General features: G+C 36.8%; 1 protein-coding gene across 5 annotated transcripts in view; it reads right to left on the reverse strand.

Moving 5' to 3' along the window:
• diaph2 (diaphanous-related formin 2) overlaps positions 1–17079 on the reverse strand; it is a 347968-nt gene that overhangs the window by 253898 nt on the left and 76991 nt on the right. The window lies entirely within an intron of this gene.

Raw genomic sequence — 17079 nt, forward strand, 5'->3', positions numbered from 1 at the left:
AAGGCGTGTGATTATTAAAATTTTATTTAATGTTTTACACTAAATAAAAATGTTACACTCTAATCATTGAAGAACAAAAAGTAGTAAAGGCAAAGATAGGTTTTAAACTAGTTTTGAAAGCAGTGGTACAAATAAATCATGCAATATGTCATAGAATTCCTTTATTTCTTAATCAGGCAACATGCTCATAATGGACTGTATCAACAGAGCCAAAGACAGGCTCCACTGTACATGCAATCTATAGCAGATTCTGCTTAGAGTAAATGGATTCTTGTGTTTAATCTCCACCGGGATATGTTGCTACACTGATGCTTACACAATGAGACTATCTACTGGCAGCACTACACACACTTTCAGCTCAAAAATACATTAACGCTCTCTCTCTAAGCACACAATAAAAATCCGCTTTGTACTATAATGAGCAATAGTTTGATTTTACCATCACTAAGTAATTCAATTGTTTGACTAACTGCAAGCAGCCCAACAACCAAATTGAAAAAGCTTTGTATGCATATTGATTAATTTTCTGACAAACACATCTCTGAAAATTGGTAATTACTGGATACTACAGTTAAAATGGCCTAAATTTTAGATGTGGGTACCATATAAGGTACCATCTAAAAAACACGAGGAGACATGCTGCAGACACACCATCACACATGCCTAAAACAGGCTGCTTGGCAAAAGCAACACCACTGTATTCATCCCTAGATTGCTGGTTCCCCACAAAGTGAGCTGTGCTAATAGGCAGTTTGGGAAGTAATAAGCTAGCTCATTTATCTGGAGAAAAGAGAGGTCTGCTGCTCTGCTGCAATGCGCAGTCAACATGAATGAACCTTTTATTTGTGTGTGTGCATGAAAAACCAGAAGGATTCAAACAGCAAGGGACCAATAATCTTGTTCTTTTCATGTAACGCTGAGCTCAAAGTTTGATTGACTAAACAACACAAAATATATTTCTCTGAGAAATGCTTATGTAAAATTGTATTCTGAAATTGCTGAAATGATCAGTGCCAAAGCTAAATTCATTCACGCAGCAGAAATCGAGTCATACACAGCTTTGTACTTTATAGTATTAGCAATTTGAGTTCATCTTATTCTCAAGCACTGAGATATGTATTAGGCTGAGAAGTAACAAGAAACGTCTTAGTACTACATTAGATACTGCAACCACTGTCAACAACAAGACTTAAACACAGAACTGATTTTTTTATTATTACCAGGTGTAGAACAGATGGAGGAAGGAAGGATGGAGGATATTAAAAGAAAACTGGCATTACAAAAATAATGGATATCAAGATGTAATATTTACATTAAAGTCTGCTTTAAAGTATTTCGAATGTTTAATTAAAGCAAAAAAAAAATGGCCTGTTGTCTCACTGTCGAACAGCTTTAAAGTTGTGCTTTAAAGCTTTCCTGATAAAGAAGTCTAAAGGAGGAAAACAAAACACTTCTGATCCACTTAGTTCAGCCTAACCTTAGGACTTCTATCATTGTTACCATCAGCTAAAAGGAGAAAATTAACATTGTTAAAAAAGCAAGAAATTTAAGATTTTCAGTTCTAACATTTACAGATTACTGATATGCACATGAAAGCATCATTTGCAAAGTTATTTGACCAAAGAGAAATAGGTGCATATGTCTGGACTTTATCTGAAGTTCTATCTGAATTATATCTGGATCACAAACTTAGTAAAATATGTCCTTTTGTTGGCACATTGCATAAAAGCACATGTTAATTGAAAAAAGAAAAGAAAAGCACATCCTCCAAGAGGAGAAGCTTTCTATTAAGAGGAAGGCTGAAACCATAGTCTTCTATTTCCAACACAGTCGATACTCCCTGAACACGAACCTACTAAAGACAAAGGAGCAGCCATTTTTAAACAGCTGATAAGAGTAGTACATCACATGTCACATCTAATAATACAAAGAACTCAGAACCAGCATAGTCCATGTAAAGTTAACATGTTATCAAAAACTACGGAGCAAACTCTTAACAATGAGCGTTATTTTCTCAGCCTGAACATTGTAGGGAGTTATTGTAATACACTGCATGTCTCCTGAAAGCATCATTGTTAAGTTTTGCACCATCACAGCGGTGAAATCACTAAATCATTTCTTGTTTTTCTTCAAGAAGACTAGGGCTTCAAAGACATACTGCTGTCTGCAGTGAATCAGATAATAACAAAAGCAAAACAACTTAACTGTGGAGGAGTAATGTGTCAGAGTTTTACTTTTGAAGGCTTGAAAGATAAAGGAAAGTAAGATATTGAGTTATAGTGATGGGTTTTGTGAGGACCTACCCTGCTGTCTCACCGAGGTTTGACTTTGGTTACAGAAGAACTTGATGAAATGCAATATATCACTTTACAAAGAGCTGTTTGCTCCTTTCAGCAAAAAATCAGGTCAAATAGATTAAAAAGTGTAAAGATTACTGTGACTATGTGTGTTTTTCCCAAACCAGCCCAATACAGATGTTACTGAACTGTTAAGTACAAGTAGTTTTAAGAATAATATGTGGGACAAAAATAAAAAAATATGATTTTTTTTTTAAATGAAGGACTACTCAATGTTTTACTAAATTAATATATCTTGGAAAAAGCAAATTTTCGTTTACGACTGAGATTCCATATTTCTACATGGCTGACTAGGCAACTACATTTTCCTTAAAGTAATTCTTCAGTAATGGACACTGAGAGGAAAATGCATCACTCCTTTTTATTTATCTCCCGACTTCTCAATAGTTCCCAGCAAGCATACCACCATGTCCAGAAAGGCTAGAGCTCTAGTTTCACCACATGACCTGACCTCTGGAAACCAAAGACAATGACCATAAACTGCTTTTTCATGACCCTAGCCCAAATCAATAGAATCCATTGGAGTAATATCAACATTACACCACCATACTGGCAGCAGAGAAACAATCTGAGGAGCAGAAGGGGAAGTGGTGAATCTACCTGCTGGCCTCTGAGTAATAGGAATTTTCTCTGTCAGATTCATGAAAAATGGTCAAAAAAAATGACCCAAGAGAAAAAGTGCCAGGGAAGATGGAGAGAAGAAGAGAGACCTGTGCGCGTTTAGTGATGTAGTAGTAAGATGTAAAAAGTTAAAGAAGCATAGGATGTACAAGGAAGAGAAGAAGTAGGAGAAGGGTACAAAAAGTACGAGGGCAGGGCAAAGAGGGCAAAGAGGAAGATCATCAGGAGACGCTGTAACCTCTACAGCAGAGGACAGACACAGCCTTTTGACCACAGCCCTGAGCCTCATCTCCTGCCGCTTATTGAATCTCCTATTTGTCGATAATAGTATTTCCTGCCAAAGAAAATAGTGTTGGGAGCAATTACTTCAGTGAGCCTGTCAATTTCATTTTGGGGGGTTAGGGGTGTTTTGAGGATCATTCCCTTCTCCTCTATCACCTCTGTCTCCCTTCCTGTATGCCGTGGGGAGTGACAGAGTGCCTTGCCATCTATCCAGGGAGGAACAGGGAGACAATGCCAAGTCGGCTGCACCTCAACATGTCATCTTCACCTGTAATGAGCCTATAACAAGCTGGCACCTTCCTCAGTGCCCAGTGCTCGGCCCACTCAGGCAGACTGATAGATACATTATTCAGGGTCTTTGTCAGCTTAGTGGAAAACCACATAACCAGTAACATGTCTGGCTTGGAAGCTTGTGCTGGCAGATACAGTAGCTTCCAGGTCAGACACGTTAATTCCATTCAGACTTCTCTATTTCCTGCAGACAAATACACATGTACACAAATATCAGATTATGTTTTTCCAGCACTCTTACAATGTTTTTGGTTAGGTTATGTAATTGGTAAACGTCTGAATTTGTCCTGTATAGCAAAATAATGAATACACTGTTTGTTTGATTTACAAGGCTCATTATAAAACAACTGTATAAATATCATAATCAATAACTGAGACCATTATAATAAAGACAAACCAAAAAATAATGTATCAATAACAGACATTAGAAGAACTAAAGAAATTAATAAATATTTCTCAGCTATGATCATTTTTTGTGGCTATTTATGAAAAATGATGTTATTCTTATTGGGTTTTTTTTTTTAAACTGCAGATGAAAGTTGAAAGTTTGCTGCATATTCTTTTTTTCTAATAAGTAAACATGTGTGACAACGGCATCTTTTCCAAACTGCATTAAACTGTCTAGCATTTTTCTTGAGATTTATTGAAGCTAATTAAAATGCTTGTACTTCCTCTGCCCCAAAAAAGCCAAATAAAAAGTTTTAAAGAAGAAAGGTAATTAATGTGTCTTTTGTGTGTCATTTATAGAAATTAGAATCATACTCCACTACATAGTGTAAAAATAATAGATAGAATCTTAATAATTAAAGCATATCAAGCTCATGATAGCTGTGTTATGACTTAATTTCCTGTTAATTAGGGATTGATAGATAAGTTGATAGCAAACATTGAACAAGAATGATATTGGAAACCACTCAGGTAGAACCATATGTTCACGGTCAAAGTGCATAAGGAAATAGGGTTTCCAGACCACAATCACAAGGAGAACAAAGTTAGAGATGTTACACTTTAAAATTGAACAATTCTATATTTAACACAATCTAAAGTCTGGGACGTGAGTATGACAGCAGTGACGGTAAAGGTCAACGGGAACACGGATCAGTTGAGATGCTGCTTGGCTGGACAATGAGTTTTAGTAAGCCCCCCTTAAAGGACAGAGTTCTGCTGCTGGCAGATAAGACATTTCATCTAGCCACCAGGCTGCGGGGCTCCCAGCACAGTGGGGGATTTCCCACCAGACCATGTGGCAAAGCATTTCATCTCTTTCTGTCATCACCCATCTACAATTCAGTCTTTATACTTCTTTCTTAATTTTTTTTCATTTTACTTTCTTTCTCTCTTTCTGTCCATAGTGAGGTGTTTTAGAACCTTGGATGACAGCTACAAAGAAATATGCTTTTATCTGTACACATCAGGGGCTTTTTTACCTCTATTTTTTCTATTTATTCCTGTTGTCCATCTTCCGACTGTTGCGGACAGAAAGCAAAATCAACAGACAGCCTTATTCCCGCATGTCTGGGCAAATACAACTTGCATATAACCGACACAATTAGACCTACAACACCATCCAAATAATCAGGCTGGTGTCATCAAAGCTTGTGCCTTGACAATGCAATGTTGCTGTAAAAGAGCAGCAAACTAACAAGAAAGCAAAGAGAAAATAAAAGACATTGGACTGGTTAAAAATAACACAGCCATCATAAAATTTCTTCCTGTGTGTGCTGATCCCTATGGTCCAGAGGTAGAGCAACTAGTGACAAAAACAGACACAAAAAATACTCCCAATAGCTGGTAGAGGCAATTCAGTTTCTCTGGCTACGTACATGGGTCTGTTTTGTTAGTGTGAACTAACATAAAAGGTCAGATGTAAAGATGAGTCTACTACAGTTCAAACAAAAAGCATCATACTAAAATAACTCATAACAATAAACCAGTGGTGGGATTTTATTTTTAAAAACCACGGTTTTACAAGGTCTGAAACTTAAAAAACAAAAGGATCAATGCCTAGGTTTTAGATGCCATGCAGTAATGAAAAAATAGCTCTTTGATGCTAACGGAAAAAGCCAGGTGTAAATTCAGACATCAACACATTCAAAAGCAATTATGAACAAACAACAGAAATGCATTCTTTCAGACACATCAGCTGTTAGCACATCTGGACAGACAAATGAAAGGTTAAATCTTTTGCCAGAGGCTCGATCACAATAAATAAAATCTTTTTACCACAGGTGTCTTTCCAAGAGCATTGCTTTCATAGTGCAAAGACAGAGTGTAATAAGTTTAACCGTTCAAAGTCACTGCTTTATAATGCAGGTGTTTGGCAAGCAATGTTTTAACAATATCTTTATTTTTCCCCCCTTAAAAACACATTTATTCCACACCATCACTGATTTCTGCAAACATTAAAATAGAATTTTGTTCAGTGTTAACGTGTTTGTAACAGTTCAACCTTGATCTTTACCATAATAACAACAGTTATTGTGTTCTCTTATATGAGTCTCTTGTTATATTTTTTTTTTTTGCACTTTTTCCTCCCAGCTTGAATTATGGCTTAAAGTTCAAGATTTAGAAAGAGAGCATATGCTGTATGCACACAACAAACATTGTGAGCCTGCTGGCCTTGGCCAGATGTGAACAAGGTGAAATCAGAGCAACAAGCAGCTAACAAGCTCATTTAACTTTTATTCCACTGGCAGCTAACATGCAATGTGCTATCTTCAGTATCAAATAGTCAGAAAACCTTTCCGACAAGAAGCCATGATTCCTTATTATCACATAACCTCAGGTCATAATCAGTGATACAAGATTTAAATTATCACTAAGTCTTCATGCAAGGAAACTCTAAAAACTACTCAATAAAAATCAACACAAAAATGCCAAGTAATTCAATTAAACTAGAAACTGGAAGAGGATCTATGAATTTATGCAAGTAAAAATAATGAGAAATATAAATGTTTGTTAAATTTGATTGTGAACACTCAAACCTACAAAACATCAAAAAGAGATATGTTTGCATACAGTTCTGCCATACATTCACCTAATAATGTTATTTATATATTGTTAGTGAATACTGAAACTGTCTCATGTCCCAATTGAAAAGCCATTTAAACCATTAACCAATAAAACTATGTCACAGAAAGTTCTCGCCATGCCAATACGCCACGCTTTATTAATGCCTCAACTGGTCAACAGGGGGTATACTCAGAAAAAGTCAAAAGGCCTGTTTAACATAGATAGACCTTGATTTAAAAAAAAAAAAAAAAACTTACAGTAGCCCTCAAATCTTTTGAACTCATCATTTTGAGACAATCAGGTGCAAAACTGACCTGATTGAGATTGACTGTGAAACATTTTATGCACCAATTTATGTGAAAAACTGTTGGTAAAGCTGAACTAGTACTGAGTATTTAAATTTGTTTGAGAAGTTACAAAAACCTACTTGGGGCCATGTAAAATGAATCTGGTTTTGGTGCTCTGACATGATCTCTGAAACCTTAAATGTCTGAAAACACTCAGGTCAAAACTTTGGCCTTGCTCTATTGATTCTTTAAAGCCGTGCTCTAGTAACACTCACATCCCAAAGCAAAAAACTCAAACTGTACCCCCACTAGACAACAAGAGTCAAATGCTACTGTTAAAAAATGCACTCAAATCTTACTTATTTATCTCTGTATTATTCTTAAGTACCACAATGTTTGTCACTTTCAGATATTTTATCCTTAAAGCACCTAACAGAAGAGTTAATTATTACCTAAAAGGATGGAATGCTGTAAAGCTCTGCGTGTAAGAGTGCAAGTTCACATACTTTTATTGGATTCTGTTTGTATGTGGTGCCGAATATTCCCTAAAGCACCTCTCCTTGTGCTTTGCAGGACTCATGTCTGTGCTGAATTTCAATGACACTTCTATAAAGATGGGAGCAGATGTCAGCCAGCTCACTGTGAGTCAGGTAGAGAAGTGTGAGAAAAGTAAGGAAACTGACCACACACTAGCCACACAGAGAAGAGTCTTGAGTTAGATTAATAAGAGAAACAGGAATGATTCACTGTTAAAAAAATAATCAACTACTGTCTTTAGAAAACAAATATAGTAAACTCTTAGTACCTCATTCTGTAAACTGTGTTGTGATCAGATTTATGTGTGTAGTAGATTTTCCTAACTTGTTTCAAAGGCAAAGCTTGTTTGATATAGTTAACCCGGGTAGCTTTTGATTGGTTTTTCTGGCTTTCAACCTTTTTTTTAAAGTCAGAAAATGGACATGTTTTTAGATGTTATAACCTGGCTGAGATGTAATGACAGCAGGGTTAGTAACATGAGTGAAGTTGATTGTGAAGTATTTTATCAATTTTGCCAAAAGCTGCTTAAACATTTTTTGTACCATTAGCATGCATTTTCCTGTGAATTACCACACATTCACAGTCAAGTTGCATATAAATGCAAGTAAAAATGTTTAAACCAAGTACATTTAAAGTGAATATTATTTTTTAGATATTAACTTTAAAACAGAAGCTTAAAATAGCTAAACTACAAATGTGTTGCAATGATCAATCCAAGACGACGTCTTCAAGACGATGCACAACACATCAACCACTTACTAATTAAACCAAGGTCAGCAAGTAACTCTGTATTATCCCTAAACATAAAGGAGATCCAAAAAGCACTAAAAATTAGATGCTTTGTTTATAAATCAACTGTAGAAATTGTCACATTCCCTGACTCATATCAAAAGACAAACAATAATGAAAAACAAAACTTGAAAAGCAAAAGAAGCCCTCTTGAAACATCTTTTCTCCTTTTGGAGTCCCAGTGTTGGGGCAGAGGGGGTTAACAAGTGAGCTGTTAAAGAGGTAAAGTCACACAGGATCTAATTTAGGTTTTCACTGCGGTCTGTGCCGCATTGATTGCATTGTGAAAGCCTAATGAACTATGTACTCTGTGCTCTTGTTTCCAGCTCTGGGAGCCTGGGTACGAAGCCAAGAGCTGCATCTTCTGACTAAGATTTGGGGAATGATAACAAAAGAAAGTGTCTAAAGGCAGTCAAAAAAAGCTGGTGATGAATAAATGAAGAAGCACACTGATGTGTGTCCTGTGTTGCATGCTCCTCCGTCCTTCTTCAGCGATGTTCTCCATATGGGACTGACCTTCATAAATCATACATAAAGCAAACACACTATGGAGCAGGAAGTATGAGTAAGTCTGACATTCTTTTACACTTGGGAGCAGCGATTGGACTGAATAACAAATTATCAACCATAAATAACTTTACTTATCCTGAAAAGTTGCTGATTTTGTGTGTGGACACTATTTGAAGCAAAAGATGCATGAGCAAAACTTTCTAAGACTCAAGATGTCTTGGCATTTTGGGGGGGAAATAACTGAGCCTCAAAGCTAAAAGAACTTTAAGCATCTTAGATTTTCGGTTTTCACAAAGCAAAGATGCTAAGCTAAAAGATCATTAGTTTTAGGTAGGCAAGATACTTAACGGTTTCAAGTTTTGTTCCTAAACACAAACTCTGCTTTAAAATGCTCTGAACATGTACAATATTTAAAGGCTGTCTTTATAAAATAACATTAAACTAAATCTAATGTTCTAATATAAATTCATTAGTGGACTTATTTGTTGAAGAGATGTAATTTTGAAATTTCAATGAATAAGTCAGATGCCTTCATCATTCCTTTTTTAATACAGCTGCCCCTATAGCACTCAGCTCATCGTGGTAGCTTGTCACATTTGTTTTAAAAGAACAAAAACCTCTATCATTGCTTCTGTTTGCTCCACACTTCCACACCTACAGCTTTCTGTATTCCTTGTCTAATTTCACAAGGTTAGAATCACAGCGTCAGCGTGTACTACACATGTAAACATAAAGAGCAAATTAATTAAAATCCATGTTCTAAAAATTTTAACATGATGTCTATTTAGTTTGCAGAAGTGTGTGCACAACACAACTGTCAGGGTTCAGCTTTGTTATCTTCCTGTTAGTAAGTACAGTTTTGGTTTGGCCTCTCTTTTACCTCTTGCTGTTGGCCTTTTGTTAAACTCCAAGCGCTATCATGTGAGGTTAATAAAGCTCAGCTTGTTTGGCCTTGGCACCGTGTTTCTAGGAGCGATGGGTGCCACAGTGGTGGCACAAACCCTTGCACAACCCAAGGTCACAGCCTTGTGTTGCACAAGAAGGTAAAATCCATTTTCACCCATACAGCCTGTGAGAAACCCAACAAAAGTTACACACTGAAAGTCTAATTGTGTCAGTGCTGGCAGGTCCATCTAACTTTCTTTGTCACCACAGGAAATTTGTATACTCTGTCATCTATACCTTTGTATATTTATTTGTGTCAAGTAAAGGTTTTTGGGTCAATTTTAATTCACCGGCTCCTGCTGCTGAAACAGTGTGCACGCTTATCAGCACTATACACTAAACCAACAAACCATAATTTCTCACATCATCCGCTCCAACCTGAGGACAAATTGCAGAGAATGTGCAATAAATAACAAAAAGGCAGGATGACTGAGGACAAAAACTGGGCTCAGGTAAAAATGACTTGGCAATTGGCAGAGACATTAATGATGTCCAATCCCCACACAAGTTCTGTGGGCAGATTTTGATGGAGGGGACAAGCATGATTTATGACGATGACGGTCCTCAGAGAATGGTGATGGGCTTTGCCAGAAGCACAGTGGGGTGTGTGTGAGTGTAACGGTGTTTGTGTTTGTGTTTCGAGTACTGACCCTCATTTTGTACAGAATTGTGAGGGGCGATAGACTGAGTTATGATTAAATAAACACATTTGAACTTACACAAAAACAAATTCCCACATTCAAACTTGCAAAGCAAGAAAATACTCCACATTTCCTGAACCTTAAAGCAGTGGGTTGGATACACAGAATTCAGTTATTATTTTCAGAGCAGTCTGCTTTGATCTCCTTCTTATGTCTGCATTGGGGCTGTCTCGTCTCTAATAACCACAGATACATTTCCTCTCCTCTTCCCTGTTAGCTAGATAAATAGGATTTCAAATTGTCTGGTGCGAGCCTAACAGAAAAAAAAGTGGGGGGAAAAAACACAATCTATGAAATAACTTCCCAGGAAAACCTGCACTGAGAGATTATCTTCTCATCACAAAGACAGCACATCTAAGTGAGAAGGGTGAGAGAGGTGAGCTGTAAAGACTGTAGAACAATGTGAATACATTAAAAAAAAATTCAAAAGTAACAAACTTGAGAAGTGCAGTTAATCTTTTAAATTCACAGTAAGGCATTATTTTGTCTGAAATCTGCAAGACACTTTCACATTTTAATGCAACTTGGTTTATAGCTGGGATATATTTCCCATTGTCTGTATAAATGCAAATGACTGTCTTTGTGTGTTTGTGCACATTTAATTAGAAAGACATCAAAATCAACTACTGTGGAAAAGTTAAAACCGTACCTTGGTAATCAAATTGTTGATGCTGAAATACTGTTTGTGTTTGTCAAACCGTTTTCTTTGGTATTTTTAATAGCTTCAGCTAAAGGAATGGGAACAAATTGTGTCTTTGCAACAGGCTGTTGGAAACAAAGTACCTAAAGATCCAATTTAAAACGTGTTACTTGTGAAGTTGTTTGTTATATGTAAACACAGCACAAGTTAATCCCTTCAGTTTATGAGTCTTTTCATGCCAGAATGATTTATTGGTGATAAGCGGCTTTAAAAATGTATGAATTAAAAAGCAGCCAAAATCTAAAGACAAAATTTGCAAGACCTTTAGAAAACCTGGTGAAATATTTCTCAGTATCACTCTAAACTATTATTAGAAAATGAGGTATAAATTAAGACGTTTGCACAAAATTGTAAATGTGTGAATAAAATGAACATTACAGTACAAGTCTGATTTCCTGCACTTACAACTCAGACTTAAAATAGCTTTCTTTTAGACAAGCACATTTTGCATATATTTACACTGAGGATTTAGGAAACTAAAAACAGTTTCTTCTGATATCCACACAATTACTTTGTCTCCAATGAGCAACCACAGGCTATTCAAAAGCAGTAGAAATAGCTATTCATCAAGGCATCTGTGTTCAGGCTCTGCATAATAACAGATGGAGAGATCTTTAGCAGTCCATAAATAAAGCCTCCTAACTCAAGAGAAAGCACTTACATCAGCAGAGCAACAGCTAAACGAACTCTCTCCTAGGTTGGGCTTGACTACTCCAACAAAGCAAGATTAATCTGACTGTGGAATTGAGGCCGATGCTCCAGGTATGGCATGCTGCCTAGCTGATGGCAAGGTGCACTGATGCCTTCCATGTACCAGGATTATTGGGAAATGTCAACAGTGAAGTATTACATGGAAAATCTGAAAGTGGATGTCGTGGCTTAAGTGAGAAGAACAAGTAATTCTTTACCTGGCTGAGATAATATTAGGTCCCAACCACATGCTGCACACAATTAACTGCAAAATAAATGAATAGTCAAAGTGATAGCAGGGAGATAGAGATACCATCTGCACCTCTAAATTCATTTGTGGTAACAATATCAAATCAACAAAAATGCTAGGTATAATAAGAACAAAATCAATTACAGCTCAGTTCCGGCTCTATGCACAGGGACAATTTAGATTGTAAAAAGTAGAATAACATTATTAGGAAGTGGACAATGGTGATTCCACTAGCAAAAGATTAATTAAAGAGATATTGGAAACACAATATCCTTGAACTATAACAATTAACAATCACTGAATACCCCTAAATTCGGGGATATAAGGAACAAAATGTGACCTTGGGTGAAACAATTAAACTTTTCATTTGTGTAAAATTTGAAATGAAAATACAGTTAGTAAGAACAGATTCTGAATTAGGAGAGTTGGAAAGAAATAATATAAAGAGAATATTTGTAATTGTTTCATTTAAAACTTCTTGTGTTCACACACACACAAACATGGTCATGTTTTCATGATTCTAAGAATCATAAAAATGTCGCTGCCTTCCATTTAATTTATGGTGACAATGGCCTTAATCATAACTACTACATGTCTAACCTTACTTTTTACCCAAATGTAACCAAATCACACCTAAACCAAATTCTTTGTTATTGCACAGTACTCATATTTTATATGCATGCAGTATACATATGCATATTTTTCCTTTTCTATTAGCACAATGACACACTGGCCACAGCAATCTAAGACAAGCAAGAGTGTATACATATAGTATGAGCAACAGACCTCACACAAAAATAAATTGTGTAGTAATAGTGTAAAGCCCTGTGATCGATTATTTCTTCCTAGGTTAATTTCACCTGAGGGACACAGTTCAAGCTCATTGAAAGTGCTCTGTAAAGGTACCTGTGTATGTTTTTAACTACTTTTTTTTTTAAATATGGGTTTGGTTTAAAATTAACCAGTTTATCACCTTAATATTGAGAATATTACAAATGAGGCACTGCAGTTTCAACTACGTTACACTGCATAGCTTAGTATAGTTGCCAAGCATCCATATGTTATGCTCACACAACATTAACTAATACAAACAATACTCTTAGTTATACTGTATCTGTCACTGAATGTATGTCTAGATACTGTCTATGTCTGAAAGCTGAAGTATTTTAGACATAAAAGCTGTGCAATTTAAGAAGAAGCAAGTATAACACTGGCTTCCTTCCCCTCCAAACACACACATACACACACCTATACACCCATAACCATCATTGACAGGTGTGACCTTTCAGCTATGCTGGTAGCAGCAGCCACTCTCGCCCCAAGACAGTAGCCCTGGATTAGTCACCCTCTCTGAGGATTGTGGCGCCCTGCACGAATGCGCATGTGAGGCCCAAACTCTCTACAGCATGGCCGAAGGGCCTGCAATGAAAAATAGAACACCTAATGCCTGAAGATAGAGACATTCATCAAAGACCAGGGCCCCCGCCTGCCTGCTTTGTGTGCAGCCTTCCCTCCCTATTCTCTATTCAGCACTAAGATATTGAAGCCACTCACTTATTTTAGTCATAAAAGAGGGATGCAAAGTTGTATTACTATTGTTTTATGAATGTTTATTATTTCCAACCATTTTCCTGCAAATTATTTTCTCTCTCTCTCTCTCTCTTTTTTGTGACTATTTTAATGCATCAAGTGATCTGTCGTGTTTAGAGTGAGATAAAAATATCATTCTCATGATGATAAATATCAACAGATGTATGGAGCTACTTCTACACTCTGTTCAGCACATTCAGCAATTTGCCTCCTAAGGCCAAGTTCTGAATGACAATTGCCAGAAGCCCACTGAGAATACCAAGGGGAGACTGAAAATACCCTGGGAAATGGTAGCCATGCCAACTAACACCAAGCAGCCAGACCAGTTAACCTCAGTGCTGATCTACTAAACCCTGGGGTATAGCTAAGTCATGACATCTCTTCATCTACGTCATCTCCACAATCCCCTCTGTTGATACTGTCAGGTCACATAGGAATACTATGGTTAAAGATAGTGCCCAGTGTCTGTTCATGGCAAAATCTAACAGGACACAGCTTGAGACAGATTGTTCTTAGCAATTACAGATTGGCATAGTATGTTAAGGGGCAGGCTGTTGAAAATACCAAAGTCTAAAGCTTCTTTGTCATGAAAATTATGCTTTGCTGATTGACATGATATTACAAGAGAAAATGTAGATACATTATTGCAGATAGCTTTGCAACACATTCCACAAATGAACATATAGAGATCATTTTACCAAGAATTTACAGTATAGTATTTAGATGTCTCATGTACTACTGAAATCTACAACTTTGATTTGCATTCTTCCAATGGGTTCAAAATTTCCTGTTGACATGGACTTCCCTATGTGGGGGTATGTGTTTTATTTTTTTTGTTGTTGTTGTTGTTTTTACATGGGGCCTGAATAACACAAACATTGCAGTAGACCATGCCAAAGGCTAACCAGCCAGATTCAGAGGCACATACCTTATTTCTCAGTAATCCCAGAGCTTCAGGTGCCTCATGAGACCCCTGCCTTCTTCCATGCTTCCATCTATCTTTCTGTACATCTATCTCTGATGTTTTGTGGTTCAAAACCATAAGTTTATAGACGGAGCTTTAGTGTGAGAGCTCCTGCTATCAAGCAAGACTCTTTAAGGAGAAATAGAAAAAGTGAGGGAATAGTGAGGCAATAATTTACAATTCAACACACCCAAGGTTGTTTACAGTAAATTTGTGTTTATTGTAAACAACCACTGAATGGAACAACAAATATTCAGGTGGAGTTTTACTAGTCAGAGCAGACACACTGCAGTGCTGTTTCATGTACCAAAATGTGTTCATTTGCTCAACTGACTGAACATTGCATCAGGCATGGAGATTGTGTTTGTCTTTGTGTATTTGTGTACTCCTGCGTGTGTTCTTTGCCAATGCCAAGGGCCTCTCAGATGTGGGGGGTATAACACTCTTCAAGAATAGGATTTAGTAACACATATGCAGTTCTGACATTGCAGCTTCAAAGCGGAGGCAGGAAGAAATCCCTTCTGTACATGTACATTTTTTGCTATGTACACGTGTGTACATTTTGCCATGAATAAACCTATTGTCTTTTTTAGAGGAGATTCATTTGAAGGGTGCCATATGATAGAATACAAGGCTTCATAAAAAGATGCTTAAACAATTTCTTGCATCAACAAATGTATGTGAGTGAATGAAAATTGACAAAAGACAATGAAAAGAGGGTAGATATTTTGATGAATGTTTAGAAAAGGTAGAAGTAACACGGTAGAATTCTCAGTTCTCGGAAATGATGCTCAGAAAAAATACAGTTATTCTCATTAAATATAATAAAGGCTGTACCAAAGGTTAGGCTGGTTCACTCTTTTTGTAATAAATGTGAAATAAATGAAAAAAGGGAGTATTTCTCAGCAGAGAATCAACCAACACATGCATAATAACCCACATGTAGGTTCATTAATCACAATCAATGTTCTGCAGTATTTGTTTTGCAGCATGTGTCTTGATGTAGTATCATGCAAAAACCAAGCTATAGTTGTGTGTTTTACAAAGGTATTCCTTACAATATGTATCTTTTCTACAATACTTTTTAGGCTTCTCCTGTTTGACTTAGACTCTAGCCAGTGTGTAATAGAACATGAACATATTACTTGCCCCAGAATCACTCAGCGTTTCATCTTATTTCATTTGGTTTGGTTGACCGTAACTCTGTCTGGTTCTAGTACCCCCGCCAGCCAACACAAACAGATATGCCTCCTCCAAGGAATGATGAGTAGGAGAAGATTGCTCAAACTGCTCAGTTGGCTATTCTCTGCCAGCCAGCCAGCAAGCCAAGTTAAAAGATTTCTAATTTGAATCTGAAAATTACTTATCTAAATTTGCTTGGTGACAGCAACAAGATTTTATGATTTTTCCATCCAGACAGCATTCTGGGCTACTGAAGACTGACAAGGATGAAATGAAGGAGTCTGCCAAGATGCCAACTATAAAATTCTATCAGCAAAAGAAGTCTACTGCTCTGGGCCCATGCCCAATAGGCAACAAAAAAAAGAAAGAGAAAAAGAGATACCGAAGAAACAGATGGGAAACAGAAGAGGATTTACAATGGGTGACTGTCCCCTTTTAACCCCAATATTTGCTAAGAGGAAAAAAGATGGTGAAATTACATTACAGTGGCTGCGATCAATAACCACACACACGTACGAAAAATCCTCCAAGTGTTTCTACCTATTCACATGGCTTCATGTGGAGTATCACCATTTAGAGCTAACATTGTGATGACAAACCTGTTCCTGATGCAATCATGACCTATTTAGCATCATAACCTTGCCTTAATTCTATATTTTACAGGTCACAATGTGATGCTATAAAAGCAAAGCCCAGAATCAATAATAATGAGAGAAGACATATTCCAAGAGGAGCTGGTGACAGCAAGTGTATCAGCACCCTTTCCAAGCACTATTTGCCTTTCAGTGGGTGAGCAAGGCCATGCTGGAGATTAGGTTTCAAGAGAAATGTGGTGAGTGAGTATGACTTGCTTGTCACTGCATCTACAAACACCTCTGAGAGCTGTCACAATAATGGAATTTTTGTTTTGAGGAACGATGGTAGCAGAGCACAAAGATAAACAAGAATGTAGGCTATGCTGTCAGTGGAGATGTGAACAGGGACACTAAATTATCAAATCTAATTCTACATCTGAAAAAGCACCCTTTCTACAGTTTGTGTGGATATCATGATCAGTGGGTGATTATCATGCAACCTTAAAATTACTAGATATTTTTGCAACAACTAAACTGATCATACTTCTCGTTGACTTCACTGTAAGCATGTCTACGACTAAACTAAAATCAATTTGTCACCACACAACATACATAAGCAGAGGAGCAGGTTCAAAGCTAATTTTGTACCAATTTGTTACATTTATACTCACTACCTTCTTGATATTTATTCTAAAATATGCAATACTTGAGTGTTTTCATCACATCACAGTAAAAGGCGTAAAATAAAAACTATTTTATTTTATTTATTTTAAATACTTAAACTTTGGGTTTGAAT

The sequence above is a fragment of the Kryptolebias marmoratus genome, linkage group LG9, assembly GCF_001649575.2.
Source record: "Kryptolebias marmoratus isolate JLee-2015 linkage group LG9, ASM164957v2, whole genome shotgun sequence".
Lineage (NCBI taxonomy): Eukaryota > Metazoa > Chordata > Actinopteri > Cyprinodontiformes > Rivulidae > Kryptolebias > Kryptolebias marmoratus.